The sequence below is a fragment of the Pristiophorus japonicus genome, chromosome 9 (assembly GCF_044704955.1).
Source record: "Pristiophorus japonicus isolate sPriJap1 chromosome 9, sPriJap1.hap1, whole genome shotgun sequence".
In the NCBI taxonomy this organism is placed as follows: Eukaryota; Metazoa; Chordata; class Chondrichthyes; family Pristiophoridae; genus Pristiophorus; species Pristiophorus japonicus.
In genome coordinates this window covers 54,982,129-54,997,467 of record NC_091985.1, presented here as the reverse complement: position 1 = coordinate 54,997,467, position 15,339 = coordinate 54,982,129, and the positions used below count along the sequence as shown (strand labels likewise).

At 42.2% G+C, this 15,339-nt stretch overlaps 1 protein-coding gene across 4 annotated transcripts in view; it reads right to left on the bottom strand.

The window, feature by feature from the left end:
- The window catches only part of epas1b (endothelial PAS domain protein 1b), a 183,360-nt gene that overhangs the window by 143,185 nt on the left and 24,836 nt on the right, over positions 1-15,339 (bottom strand). The window lies entirely within an intron of this gene.

Sequence of the window (15,339 nt, the reverse complement as noted above, 5' to 3'; positions counted from 1 at the left end):
CGCCTGCTGTACCTGCATGCCAACTTTCAATGACTGATCTAACATTACACTCATGTCTCGTTGCACCTTGCCTTTTCCTAATCTGTCACCATTCAGATAATATTCTGCCTTCCTGTTTTTGCCACCAAAATGGATAACCTCACATTTATCTACATTATACTGCACCTGCCATATATTTGCCTACTCACCTAATCTGTCCAAGTCACCCTACAGCCTCTTAGCATCCTCCTCACAGCTCATACTGCCACCCAGCTTAGTGACATCTGCAAACTTGGATATATTACATTCAATTCCTTCGTCTAAATTATTAATGTATATTGTAAATAGCTGGGGACCCAGCACTGAACCTTGCGGTACCCCACTAGTCACTGCCTGCTGTTCTGAAAAGGACCCGTTTATTTCTACTCTTTGCTTCCTGTCTGCCAACCAGTTCTCTATCCACGTCAATATATTACCCCCAATACCATATGCTTTAGTTTTTCTTACTAATCTCTTGTATGGGACCTTGTCAAAAGCCTTTTGAAAGTCCAAATACACCACATCCACTGGTTCTCCCTTGTCCACTCTACTAGTTACATCCTCAAAAAATTCTAGAAGATTTGTCAAGCATGATTTCCCTTTTATAAATCCATGCTGACTTGGACCGATCCTGTCACTGCTTGCCAAATGCACTGCTATTACATCTTTAACAATTGATTCCAACATTTTCCCCACTACCAATGTCAGGCTAACCAGTCTATAATTCCGTTTTCTTTCTCCCTCCTTTTTTAAAAAGTGGGGTTACATTAGCTACCCTCCAATCCATAGGAACTGATCCAGAGTCTATAGAATGTTGGAAAATGACCACCAATGCATCCACTATTTCTAGGGCCACTTCCTTAAGTACTCTCGGATGCAGACTATCAGGCCCTGGGGATTTATCGGCCTTCACTCCCATCAATTTTCCTCACACAATTTCCTGATTAATAAGGATTTTCTTCAGTTCCTCCTTCTCGCTAGACCCTCGGTCCCCTAGTATTTCCAGAAGGTTATTTGTGTTTTCCTTAGTGAAGACAGAACCAAAGTATTTGTTCAATTGGTCTGCCATTTCTTTGTTCCCCATTATAAATTCACCTGATTCTGACTACAAGGGACCTACATTAGTCTTCACTAATCTTTTTCTCTTCACATATCTATAGAAGCTTTTGCAGTCAGTTTTTATGTTCCCTGCAAGCTTACTCTCATACTCTATTTCCCCCCTCCTAATTAAACCCTTTGTCCTCCTCTGCTGAATTTTAAATTTCTCCCAGTCCTCAGGTTTGCTGCTTTTTTTTTGTCCAATTTATATGCCTCTTCCTTGGTTTTAAAGCTATCCCTAATTTCCCTTGTTAGCCACGGTTGAGCCACCTTCCCCGTTTTATTTTTACCCCACTCAGGGATGTACAATTGTTGAAGTTCATCCATGTGATCTTTAAATATTCCTAATCGGCCCCACCCCTCCTCTTACTACTCATATGTTTACTGTTTATATGCCTATAGAAGACTTTTGAATTCCCTTTTATATTAGTTGCCAATTCCTTCTCACACTTTCTCTTTGCCCCTCTTATTTCCTTTTTCATTTCCCCTCTCAACTTTTTATATTCAGCCTGGTGCTCACTTGTATTCTCAACCTAACATCTTATTCTCTATCTCTTTTGTCATACAGCAAGCTCTAACTTTGGCTGCCCTCCTTTCCCTCTTTGTGGGAATGTACCTAGGCTATACCCGAACTTCTCTTCTTCAAAGGCAGCCCATTGTTCAATGACAGTTTTGTCTGCCAATCTTTGATTCCAATTTACCCGGGCCAGTATTTTTACTCTAGATTGCTCTCTGTCCATTTCCATAGCTAATCTTTTTTAAAAATTTGTTCCAGAATGAGGACGTCGCTAATGAAGCCAGCATTTATTGCCCGTCCTTAATTGCCCTTGAGAAGGTGGTGGTGAGTCACCTTCTTGAAATGCTGTTGTTCTTGTGGTGAAGGTACTTCCACAGTGCTGTTGAGAAGGGAGTTCCAGGATTTTGACCGAGCAACGATGAAGGAATGGCGATATATTTCCAAGTCAGGATGGTGTATAACTTGGAGGGGAACTTGCAGGTGATGGTGCTCACATGCGCCTGCTGCCCTTGTCCTTCTAGGTGGTAGAGGTCGCGGATTTGTGAGGTGCTACCAAAGGAGCTATGGCGAGTTGCTGAAGTGCATCTTATAGATGGTACACACTGTAGCCACAGTGCACCGGTGGTAGAGGGAGTGAATGTTGAAGGTGGTAGATGAGGTACAATCCTTCTCCTCAAGCTTATGATACGATGATCACCGTTCCCTAAATGTTCCCCTACTGACCCTTGCTGCACTTGACCTACCTCATTCCCCAGAACCAGATCCAGTAATGCTTCTTTTCTCATTGGGCCAGAAACGTACTGATCAAGAAAGTTCTCCTGGACACGCTTCAGAAATTCTTCCGCTTCTCTGCCCTTTGCACTGTTACTATCCTAGTCTGTTTTAGGATAGCTCAAGTCCCGCATTATCATTACTCTACAGTTCTTGCACCTCTCTGTAATTTCTCTGCAAATTTTCTCCTCTATATCCTTCCCAGTAGTTGGTGGCCTATGGAACACACCTCGTATTTGAAAGGAAACATTTCCAGACACAGGCACGATGGAGTGAATGGCCTCCTTCTGTGCTGTAAAATTCTATGACTGAATCCCACTATTGTATTGCCTGACCAAAATTAAGTCTTGGACGAATTACAACTTTCTCCAGCTCAGCATCAGGAAAACCAAAGCTATCGGGTGCCACTTTCACTTTCACCGTCTGGGCAATAATCTGTCAGACTGGATCGCCCGCGCATTGTAGAACCCACCAGATTTTCGGCCCGTCGAATGGGCAATCCATTCTGCCAGATTACCACTCAGGCAATAACTGCAGCCTTTTCTTCACCTCCCTCCCTCCATCACACCATTGGTGGCAGAGTGCTTAGCCACCTCTGTCCTAATCTTTGAAATTCCCCACTTGAGCCACCCCACCACAAGCTCTGCCTTTAAAACCTCCTCAACAGCAAAGAAAAAGTAACCGCTTGCTTTAAGCAATAATTTTGAACATACGATCCTGAAAACTTTAACAATTTTAGTGCCTTTTCTGGACTATTTTATATCGTAAATAAACAATGGCTAGGACTGCAGGTAATCATACTGATTATGAAGGGTGTTTGAGCAGTGAACACTATCATCTCAATTCAAAATGCATTTACAGCCTTCAATACATTCATAATTTTCATTTTTATTTCTTTAAAAGAAAATATTTACACTTTTATCATAGACTCTTACAGTTCGACCCATAGTGCCTGTGCTGGCTCTTTGAAAGATCTATCCAATTCATCCCACTCCACTTCTCTTTCCCTATAGCCTTGCATAGTTTTTTCCTTTTCAAGTTTATATCTAATTCTTTTTTGAAATTTACTATTGAATCTGCTTCCACCATCCTTGCCTTATATATCCTCAGGATATCCCAAAGTGCTTTACATTTCTTTTGGCAAAGAGTCTCTTGTTATGCAGGCAAACATGACAGCTAATTTGTGCACAAGGTCCCACATACTGCAATTGCCAGTTCATTTGTTTTGGTGGTGTTGATTGAGAGATATATGTTGGCCAGGATATGAGGACAATTCTCTGTTCTTCTTCAGACAGTTCAATGGGATCATTTTTGTACCGACCTGAGCAGGCAGTTGGTGCCTCAGTCAAATGTCTCATCCAAAAAAGCAGCACGCCCTCAGTACTGCACTGAAGCCTACATTACATGTTCAAGTCCATTCAGTGGACTGTTGGAAATGCTATATTTTGTAATTACTACTTGCTGCCACAATAATGGTTGTCCAGTTTTCCAGGTAACCCATGTTATTTATTTTTTATTCATTCAAGGGATGTGGGTGTCGCTGGCAAAGCCAGCATTTATTGGCCATCCCGAATTGCCCTCGAGAAGGGGGTGGTGAGCCGCCTTCTTGACAACTGAGTGGCTTGTTCAGCCATTTCACAGAGCAGTTAAGCATCAAACACATTGTTGTGGGTCTGAAGTCACATATAGGCCAGGCCAGATAAAGACGGCAGATTTCCTTCCCTGAAAGACGTAGGTGAACCAGATAGGTTACTGCGACAATCCGGTTGTTTCATGGGGCTAGACTTTCCCTAACGCCCCCCATCGCCGGATTGCCGCCCAAAAAGACCGCTAAGATTCTTCAAATAACGTTGGCGAAAAATTCCAGAAAAAAAAGGAAAAAATATCACCCGGCGAGAAAATGAATCTTACACGTAGATTCTTGGTGGTTAAACGCGATCCTGGGCAAAATGGGTGGTTCTTAACCAGAATGGGCGGTAAGTACTCAAATTTAGACCAAGGCTGCGGTTGGGCCTAGAGAGGGGGGGAAAACGCAAAAAAATATTTTTTCAATGAAACAAAAAATAAAAATTTAGAAACATTCTCAAGACCCTTTTTAACTTAATCATCATGAAAGAATTTTAAAATAATTATAAAAAAAACTTTGAACTTACCTTTCTTTGCAGGAGTACTTACCTGCCGCCCTGTTCCAGCAGCTTTTTATGGGCGTTTTTTTCGATCTTACCTATGGGTCACCGCTGAGGCAAAACTTGGACGGTGTCGGTCTCCTCGGCGGGGCATGTGGGCGGTCTGCTCCCCAGCGGTATTTTTAAAATGTTGGCGGCACTCTTTTAAAAAATGAAGTGGGAAACTTTCGCCAGGTGGTTTTATGCCGAAAAAGAGCTGTACCGCTGAGAAAACCGCCAAAAATGAAGAGTAAAGTCTAGCCCATGGTCACCATTACTGACACTAGCTTTTCATTCCAGATTTATTTAATTAACTGAATTTAAATTCCCCAACTTATGTCTCCGGATCAGTTGTCCAGGCCTCTGGATTACTAGCCCAGTAAAGTAACCACCTTTCCACCATTTCCACCATCGGAGGACAAGAAGAGCTACTTTATAAAATTAGAAAATAACAACTTTTTTTTATTATTCTCAAGATATGGGCAGTACCTGCAAAGTTGCATTTATTGCCCATCCTAGTTGCTGGAAACTGGCAGCTATGGTGGTGGGGACCTCAGACTTCTTTCCATTGAAGTCAATCGTTGGTGACAATTTTATGTCCCCGGTTGCAGTTGAACATATCCTCAAAGTCTCCTTTGGGTATACAGTGCAGTGCATATAATACAAGGATGCAAGGATTGAAGTAAATCGTTAAAATTAAAATATTTTACTTAGTGCAGAATCCAGCAAAAGTACTCAGACAGCAAACGTTAACTTGCAAATGCTACAGTTCCGGCAGAGTGGAGCATCACTCCAGGGCAGTGCATCCTAGGGAGGCGTCTAACTCAGATGTTCTACAGTGATTCCAATCAATGTCAGATAAGAGAGGACTAATTGTCCCATCGGTTTGTAAACAAGTGCACTAGAAAGAACTTATCAGATTTTGAAAAGGGGCCTGCTTGTAGTTGTCTGGGGTTGACATGCATGATTCCACGTAAAGATTACTGCACTGACTGATGTAAACAAGCAGCATTTAGACTCTGAGACACCACCTTCTCTGATGTATGTTTACAGCTCACACGTTTACAGAAAAATATCTCCTTTGTAACACGACCCACACCTGGTGCAACATTCCCACCGGCACCTGGGAATCCCAAGACCGCCCAAAGTGGCGGAAGAGCATCCAAGAGGGCGCTGAACACCTTGAGTCTCGTCGCCAAGAGCATGCAGAAATCAAGCGCAGACAAAGGAAGGAGCGTGCGGCAAACCAGGCTCCCCATCCACCCTTTCCTTCAACCACTGTCTGCCCCACCTGTTACAGAGATTGTAATTCCCGTATTGGACTACACAGCCACCTGAACACTCACTTTTAGCATGGAAGCAAGTCTTCCTAGATTTCATAAGAACATAAGAACATAAGAAATATGAACAGGATAAGCCATACAACCCCTCGAGCCTGCTTCACCATTCAATAAGATCATGGCTGATCTGATCATGGACTCAGCTCCACTTCCCCGCCCGCTCCCCATAACCACTTATCCCCTTTATTGTTTAAGAAACTGTCTATTTCTGTCTTAAATTTATTCAATGTCCCAGCTTCCACAGCTCACTGAGGCAGCGAATTCCACAGATTTACAATCCTCTGAGAGAAGACATTTCTCCTCGTCTCAGTTTTAAATGGGCGACCCCTTATTCTAATCAGGGCTATAGTCTTTAGCAGCCATTATAAAAAGCGGTTATCATCATCATCATAGACAGTCCCATTTTGATGTCAACTCACTTAATTTCACAATTCAGGACACAGGTGACCAACCAAACTTTAAAGCAAATGGAATAAATGTTGATAGCATAGATAAATGGAGGAGCTTTACAACAGAAAATTGTATGATCAATATTTTAGAAATTGTATTTATAATAATGATTATTTACCAAATCATAATTATTCAAGAATACTAGCACTTTTGAAGGAAATCAGTAAATTATTTTTAAAATGTCCACTACATGGAATGTAACCATAAATTTTGCAGAGTGAAAGTGCCTTTTCAGACTAGACAATAAACATTAGGTCACATTCACAATATCTGATATATTGCAACCTTAAAATCTGGTAATTATTAGAAGTTAAACAGAGATAAAATGAATACAAATGCGGAATAAACAGGCTATTTAATGTAACACACTATAAGCTTTGATACAATACTTATGAAATATTCTTACTTATAACTGAAGAAGATTTGACATTGTTGTAACCTGCCTATAGTCATAGCCTCTGTGATCAAACAACTATAGATAAAAAGTGAAAGTGCAATGGTATGAAGTTTGAGTCTACTTTTGTATGCACTATCGTAGTACTTTGAATATAATTATTTGCATGGTCAAAGCTCTCATTGTTAGACCAGGCCTATTACCTTCAAACTACTGATAATTCAACAAGCTGTTACTTTTCATTCCGCCTACTAACAGTTGTATGTTCATATTTTTCCCTTCCTTAGGTTATCACAAGCTCTTTCAGCTGGAAGGACATGTGTGACAAGTCAACTAAGCAGAATGGCTGCACCAGCATAAGACGGAGGATGCTAGTTTTTCCATCCCGACCACCAAGATGAAATTTTTTACTGTCATAAACCACAGCACTGTGTGGTGTGCCAGGAACTTACTGAATTCAGTTCAACTGACCAGCAGCTTTGACGACCTGTACCATGGGACTCAAATGTGCTACTGTTTTGTTGTGATTCGCTGCTCCAATTTTATTTCTCTTTTAATCATGTAAAAAAAACTTGCATAATTTCCTTTAACAATTCAGAAGACCAAAATTTGAAAAGTGTATTGATATGAATTTAATACTAGCTCCGTATTTGTATGCAGCAAAGCTTTTTTTGAGTAATAGATAAAAGTAACACAACAAACTGCTGGTACTCTACTTTCTAGTTTTGAAACATTGTTTCAGTAATGAACAACACGGTACGTGTCAAATTTAACATTCCATTCGGATAACATCAAACTTCAGTCTTTGTTCAAAAGACACCATTAGAATGACCAGAATTTTTTTTAATACAATTTGATGTCTTATAATAGCCGTGCGATATGTTTCTTTGTTTACTGGTGCCTACACTTTCACAACAGCTATTGTAATTCACAAACATGATTTGGGCAGTGACCCAGCCAAATATCATGGTTACACAAGAAAAAAGGAAATATTATGTAAGTCCACAGGAAGTTAGAGGAGACAGTTTTCTGGGCAGGCCTGGTGAAATGTCTGTGTGAACTTCAATTGACAAGCAAGAGTTCAATCACAAGGGCCAAATCAGTGGCAGTCATTCCCACTGCGGAAAAGGGATTTACTATACATACTGCGTGTGGGCTATAATCCAGAACTTTATGTACTTAATCAATGAGAATACAGCCTCTCTACTCTTATGTTCTAATGTGTTCATTACTGCAACACTGATCAACTGCTTAAGTGACCATGGGTACATTGTCACATAGAAGAGCATCTGGTCAGTTATGTTTATCAACTGAACTTCTAACCTCATCCCAGATTATGCTGCATAAATACGCACATAATGTTCTCTGTTGTTTTATATATTTCTTAACTTTGACCTGATAGAGGCTGCTTCTGAAGGAATCCATTTTTGTTTCAAATTCATTTTTTATTTATTCCTTGCCTGATTTCAATCATAAAATAAAATATATTTGCAAATAGAAACAGAAATCGATGGAAATACTCAGCAGGTCAGCCAGCATCTGTGACGAGAGAAACAGAATTAACGTTTCAGGTTGATGACCTTTCGTCAAAATTGGAAAAAGTTAGAGATGTAACAGATTTTAGAAGCAGAAGCAGAGAAAGGGGGGTGGTGGGGAGGAAAGGGCAAAGGGAAAGTCTGTGATAGGGTGGAAGGCAGGAATGATTAAAAGACAAACGCAAGCTCGAGGAACAGCGCCTCCCTCATCTTTCGATTAGGCACGTTACAGCCTTCTGGACTCAACATTGAGTTCAACAATTTCAGACTATAACCTCTGCCCCTATTTATTCACATGGCAGCAGTTGATGTTTCGGACATCCCCATTTACACCTTTTCTCAGCTCATCTTTTGTTTCTTTACTTGTCCCAGTACGATTGCTGTTTGCTTTGTACTATCATACCTTTTGTCATTTAAATCACTCCTCGCTTTAGTGATGCCCCTGGATGTGCTGCACGGTCCCGCAGGGGGACACGCTTCCCTACTGACGGGAGGACGAAGCCTGCCAGTGAGACGAAGAAGGTATGGCTGGAGTTTCTTCATGAGGTGAACAGCAAGAATGTGGTGCCACGCTCCTGGATTCAGTGCCGAAAGTGGTTCAATGTTCTAAGCAGGGCAGGAAAGGTGAGACGATCTCAATTACATCCTGATGTGTACATCTCACCAATCCCCTCACCCGACCTTCTCAAACCTACTCCAGCACATCATTCCTAACACCAACTTACATTGCAAGTGCACCCATCCCTCTCTGTGTATGCACTTCCTCACATCTCCATCTGTCCATCCACCACTGACATTCACCCTCATTTTTTGACAATGTCATGCCTCTCCGTCATAGTGACCATCAGCAAATGCTCTCCATCCATCCGTTCAACACATACCATTAATCTCACTCATTGGTCTCTTCTTTGCCTCCTTGCAGGAGAAGAAATCATAGAACACCAGGGAGAGGCAGAGAACAAGAGCTGGTCCTCCGTCAAAGCTGCAGCTTACAGCTGCAGAGCAGGAGGCACTGGACACACGTCTGCTGCCCGTGTTCTTCTAGGTGGTAGAGGTTGCGGGCTTGGGAGGTGCTGCTGAAGAAGTCTTGGAGAGTTGCTGCAATGCATCTTGTAGCTGGTACACACTGCAACCACAGTGCAACAGTGGTGGAGGGAGTGAATGTTTAAGGTGTTGGATGGGCTGTCAATCAAGCAGGCTGCTTTGTCTTGGGTGGTGTCGAGCTTCTTGAGTGTTGTTGGAGCTGCACTCATCCAGGCAAGTGGAGCGTATTCCATCACACTCCTGATTTGTACCTTGTAGATGGTGGAAAGGCTTTGGGGAGTCAAGAGGTGAGTTACTTGCCGCAGAAATCCCAGTCTCTGACCTGCTCTTGTAACCACTGTGGGGGGAATTTTTATTAGCCGCTGCCTGAGTCAGCAGGGTGGAGCCGGCTTCCTGGAACTCGCCAGTCAAAGCAAGGCGAGAACTCAGCGGGAATTGAGTGTGCTGAAGAAATGACAGGCAAAAATGTCCAGAAGTACTGAAACCTCACAACTGCTTTCTTGCTTGATTGTGTGAAAGGCTTTTGCTCCAAGAACTTGTTCAGAGAGTTACTTTCATTAATTTGGAGGATTGTATGTCTGATCTCCACTCTTCAGCTGTGATCTATCAGATCAGCATAGGTATCGCTTATGCTATTTTAGCTTGGATCCCAGATGAGGACCAAGATGACCATCAACATCAACAGCACCAGGAAGGGCACCAGCAGCAGAATGTCCGGCAGCAGGAGCAGCAGTAGCAGGAGCAACAGCAGCTTTCTCCTAAGAACATAAGAAATAGGAGCAGGAGTCGACCATATAGCCCCTCAAGCCTGCTCTACCATTCAATAAGATCATGGCTGATCAACTCCCGATCACCCCCACATCCCTTGATTCCCCTAGAGTCCATAAATCTACCTAGCTCACCCTTGAATGTAATCAATGATTCAGCATCCACAACTCTTTGGGGGAAGAGAATTCTAAAGATTCACAACCCTTTGAGTGAAGAAATTCCTCCTCATCTCAGTTGAAATTGCCAATGCCATATCCTGAGACTATGCCCCCTAGTTTTGGACTCTTCAGCCAGGAGAAACAACCTCTCAGCATCACTCCACCTTAGGAGTGATGCTGAGAGGTTGTTTCTCCTGCCTACAGCTGCCCGAGGCTCTCAGCTCTGGAATTCTGTCCCTAAATCTCTCCATCTCTTTACCTCTCATTTAAAATGCTCCTTAAAACCTACCTCTTTGACCAAGCGTTTGATCATCTGTCCTAATATCTCGTTACGTGGCTCGGTGTCAAATTTTGTTTGCTAATATTCCTGTGAAGTGCCTTGGGACATTTTACTACGTTAAAGGCGCTATAGAAATAAAAGTTGTTGTTGTTGTAGTAAGTGGACTGTAAGCATTTAAATGAGGTCGAGTTTGTTAAAACCGACGTGGCCTCATACTGCCATGTACAGGTGGCAAGTTAACTGTAACCAACTGTTTTCCACTGGAGTTAATATGGTCAATGCCAAATAGTCATAAATCACTCAAGTTATTTAGCCAATGCTGCATTTTCTCTATCTGCATGCTATTTTAAAGAACAGTTAGCATATACAACCAAACCCACACCTGTATATTATATTAGCTTCTAGTTACTGGTGCTTTAGGAGGTACAACAAGATACACCAAAAAGGTTTTCCACACTTTAGGAACACATTAAATTCTAATAGCCACTGCACTTCTTAGTAAACACATTCTGTAAACAAAGACTGACTGGATTAGTGAGTCTAGGGGTTGTATTTATACTGCCACTGACTGTATCATTCCAGCTAGGACCGTACTTTGTACATCCTGCCTGGTTCCAACTGGAATTTTCCCACTCTGATGAGAGATCTCTGCTGATATGCAAGCACGTTCAAATCAACTGTGGTATGTATTGGATGTGCTTCGGAGGTCTAAGTGACCGTTCCGACTAAAGTTCTGCTCCATACAATGTCGAGCTTAGGAGGTATGAGATTGCCTCCTCCAGGGAACATTTCCCCTTAGTCAGGTGGGGATCCACTTCATGGATTATATTGCAACTTCAGCGTCATTTTGAAATCGAAACCTCTCTGCAGTGATACTGAGGTTGCAGTATAAATTGCACAGTAAAATTGTTTGTCTTGGATCAGAGCTGGAGGATATCTCCAGACAGCTCTCTATGCCTTGGAGTATTGTACTAAATTACTTCTGCTTTATGGTTTCTATAACTTTGCACACTCCCCCTGTTCCGTTCTCCTAGCAATCAGAAACTCATGGCCTCCTGCGAGCTTGCTGCACTCCATCTTACTTAGGAGACAGGAGTAACATAATTATTCAAAGCCATTACAATATAAAGAAAAGAAAGACTTGAATTGCTATAGCACCTTTCATGACCACTGGACATCTCACAGCGCTTTACAGCCAATTAAGTACTTTTGGAGTGTAGTAATTGTTGTAATATAGGAAACACGGCAGCTAATTTGCACACAGCAAACTCCCACAGATAATAATTTGATAATGACCAGATAATCTGTTTTTGTTGTGTTGATTGATGGATAAATATTGTTCAAGACATGAGGATAACTCCCCTGCTCTTCTTTGAAATAGTGCCACATATCAAAATTGCGATATCATATCGTGCAATAGGGTGACTAACTGTTATTGTTTCCCAAATATAACTTTCCCCCTCCCTGGACCCTGGAGGTCCCTTCCTGAAGTTCTATATCATCAACATCAATGAGACTATGATTAGCTAATGGCAGATGCAATTCTGGTTCTTTTCTCCCCTCTCTGCCCCCACTCCATCAATTATGGAACAGTTCACTAACTGTAGACCTAGAAAAGAGCTCAAGGAAGTTCAGCCGTGAAGAATTAACTTCAAAGAGTCAAAAGCGAGGATGAAAAACTTGCATGTGTGTGTCCATTGTTCTAATGCTCGGAAAGTAATTAAGACGGGGTGTATTCATTGTAGTACTTTAACATTTTAACATCCTCTGGGTTTAATATACTCTGATTTTCCTCGTATCAACAATGTTATTTTTAATTTGAATCACTCCGCAAATAATGATGGTTTAGGAATTTTAAATATGTCATCACTGCCACAGAACATATGATGTAAGATAACACAGTGAAAAATATCACAGGCAATACGTAAGGGGAAAATCTGTACACAAACTACATTAAAACCGAAATACAGAAGAACATCCTATCTAGAATTACTGTGGTGTGTTTGATTCAAATTATTTATGCAAAGATACTGTTATATGCCATTTATGTATTGGTATGAGGCAATGTAAAGTTGCCAGTTTAACTCCAGTTGCCTGTCAGCTTGACGAACCACTTTGCTGTGACACCATATGGAGAATACCTCCAGTACGGTATCAAACCAGTTTGAAAAGTGGTTGGAGGGGCTCTACTGAACCTCTTGAACACTTTATAAACTGAAATAAAGCTCATTTAAATATTTAGAAAAATGGCCACACTCACTGCACTCTCGAAACATTTAAAATATATCAGCAGGAGTGCATTATCTCCCGGATCTAAGGGTTCGGATTGTAGCCAGGCAGTATAAACAAGGTACCTCCAGCTGTGGATTGGTCCAAAATCAGTAACTGCACTTCAATTGCGCCTTAAATTGGTAGGTGGTTACTCGCAGGTTGTTGCTTTTGACCAGGTTTCTGCCTGCAGTCCTCAAAGTGAACATTTATGTTATGACAGTTTAAAAATCACATTACGACCTTCTCTCCCCAGAATAAAAATCGTAGAAAATTGCCAGACACCAAACACAATTGCTGGAATGGTGCCAAGCTCAACATCTATCTATAGCTGCCTCTTCATCAAGTTCTTCAACTCAATTCCTGAAAATGTCAAAAAGTCAGCTTCATAATGCAGAAATTACACTGGATTTGTTCAGCTTGTTATCTGGACAATGATGTCATTGCAACTGGATAATTGTGCATCTTGTAAACTTGAGCTTGTTGTTGCTTTCTTTGGCTGATGTAGATGTAGAGCAACAACTATAATTTTACATTTAGGTGGTTAAGCCATTAATTGCATCAGGTGTAGCAGAATGTATTGCTGTGATGCCTCCTTTGTATTTGTGAATGGGGCATTGAGTCGGTGTGAGTCCTGAGCCTTGTGGCAGTCTGTTGTTGAGGGACTGGGCTGAGCCGACTTTTGTCACCCAAATGGACACGTAGCAGCCTATTGCTCAGCATCGTCCATAGCAGGTGTACAGTTTTGTAGCAGAGGATGATCCTTGCGAGATTCAGCATCAGGTCTTTAACCCAGACTGCGCCATCGGCCAATGACAGAAAGAAAGGAAAGACCTGCTTTTCTATAGCGCCTTTCACAACCACCAAAGCACTTTACAGCCAATGAAGTACTTTTTGAAGTGTAGTCATTGTTGGAAACGTGGCAGACAATTTGCACACTGCAAGCTCCCACAAACACCAATGACCAGATCATCTGTTTTTGTTATGTTGATTGAGGGATAAATATTGGCCAGGACACCGGCAATAACGCCCCTGCTTTTCTTCAAAATAGTGCCATGGGATCTTTTACATCCACCTGAGAGAGCAGACATCTCTTTTTAACATCTCATCTGAAAGACAGCACCTCCGACAATACAGCACTCCCTCAGCACTGGAGTGTCAGCCAATATTTTTGTGCTCAAGACTCTGAAGTGGTACTTGAACCCACAACCTTCTGACTCAGAGGCGAGGGTGCTACCCACTGAGCCACAGCTGACGGGTCTGCAAAGGCTGCACCAATCTTGGATTTATTCTGGAATCTGGCCTCGATGTGTGTTGCAAAACGTAGTCGCAGCAACTATGTTTAGGCCAGAATCCCATTTGTTCTTCGGGATCATTGACTCGGTAAGAGGGTCGATTCTCCAGAGGCTGTTACGTTCCATAAGTTTGTACGTCGTGCACAGGAGTGATATCAACCGATAGCTTCCTGGGTCGTTGGTCGGTTTGCCCAGTTTGAGTATGGCAATGACTATCGTCTCCCGTCAGTCTTTTGGGATGCACCGAATTTCATGGTTTTGGTGTACAGTTTTGCCAGCCATTGAACTCCTCTGAGGCCTAGTTGATGAAGAGATTCCGGGGGCGGGGGGGTGGGGGTGGGTTACCATCTCCACCAGCCGCCTTCCCTTTATTCATTGCGGCTAAGCCCTCTTTCACTTCATCTGTGCCAATACCAGTGGTGTCTTATGGAGGGATTGAAATCATGTTCCGGTATAACTGGTGATGGATCTCTTGCTTGGGGTTGTTATCAAACGGTCCTTTTGTGCTCTCCACCGGTTTGGAGGCTATGGAGTTGGACCAGACATTTAAGGTGCGATATTCTGTCAGATTAGCGGCTCCAAGATGTCAAAGTAGGGCCCAGGCATGGCGGCTAGAGTGCATGAAGTGGGATCGCAGATCTTCCGCGGACATCCAGTCTGTGAGGTCTTCGACATCAGCTTCATTTGCTTCATAGGCCCACCTAGTGTGGTGGCTCTTAAAGTCACCAATGTATAGGTTTGGGATTAGTGCTCTTGAGAATGCTGGCTTAAACCATTTCGAATTAGGGGCTTTATACTATGTTGGTAATGTACAGCTCCTCTATCTTGATGGTGATGGTGCAGTTGGCTTCTTCTATAGTTGGTGGGGGGAAGACGTTGAAATCCTCTATGTGGCCAGGCCATATTTCGGGTGGTAGTGGCTAGTCATGAGGTTATATCCGTGGATATGGCTGGAATGTTGGTCATTGGAGACGTGTGTTTCCTGTAGTGTGAGGGCGCCAATGTTATTCATCTTCAACATATTCGCGAGATACTCGCACTTCGCCCGGGAAAGTCTCTTAATGTTGAGTTGGAGGATTCTTGTTCCAAGACCTATCTGATGTGCTGATTGCGCTGTGCATTTTCAACCCGGCTTTTTAAAATTAGTTCAGATGGATCTGAGTTGATACTTTCAATTTGATAGGAAAATTGAAAATGTTGATGCATTTTATACCCATTAGAGGTTATTTGATTCTATA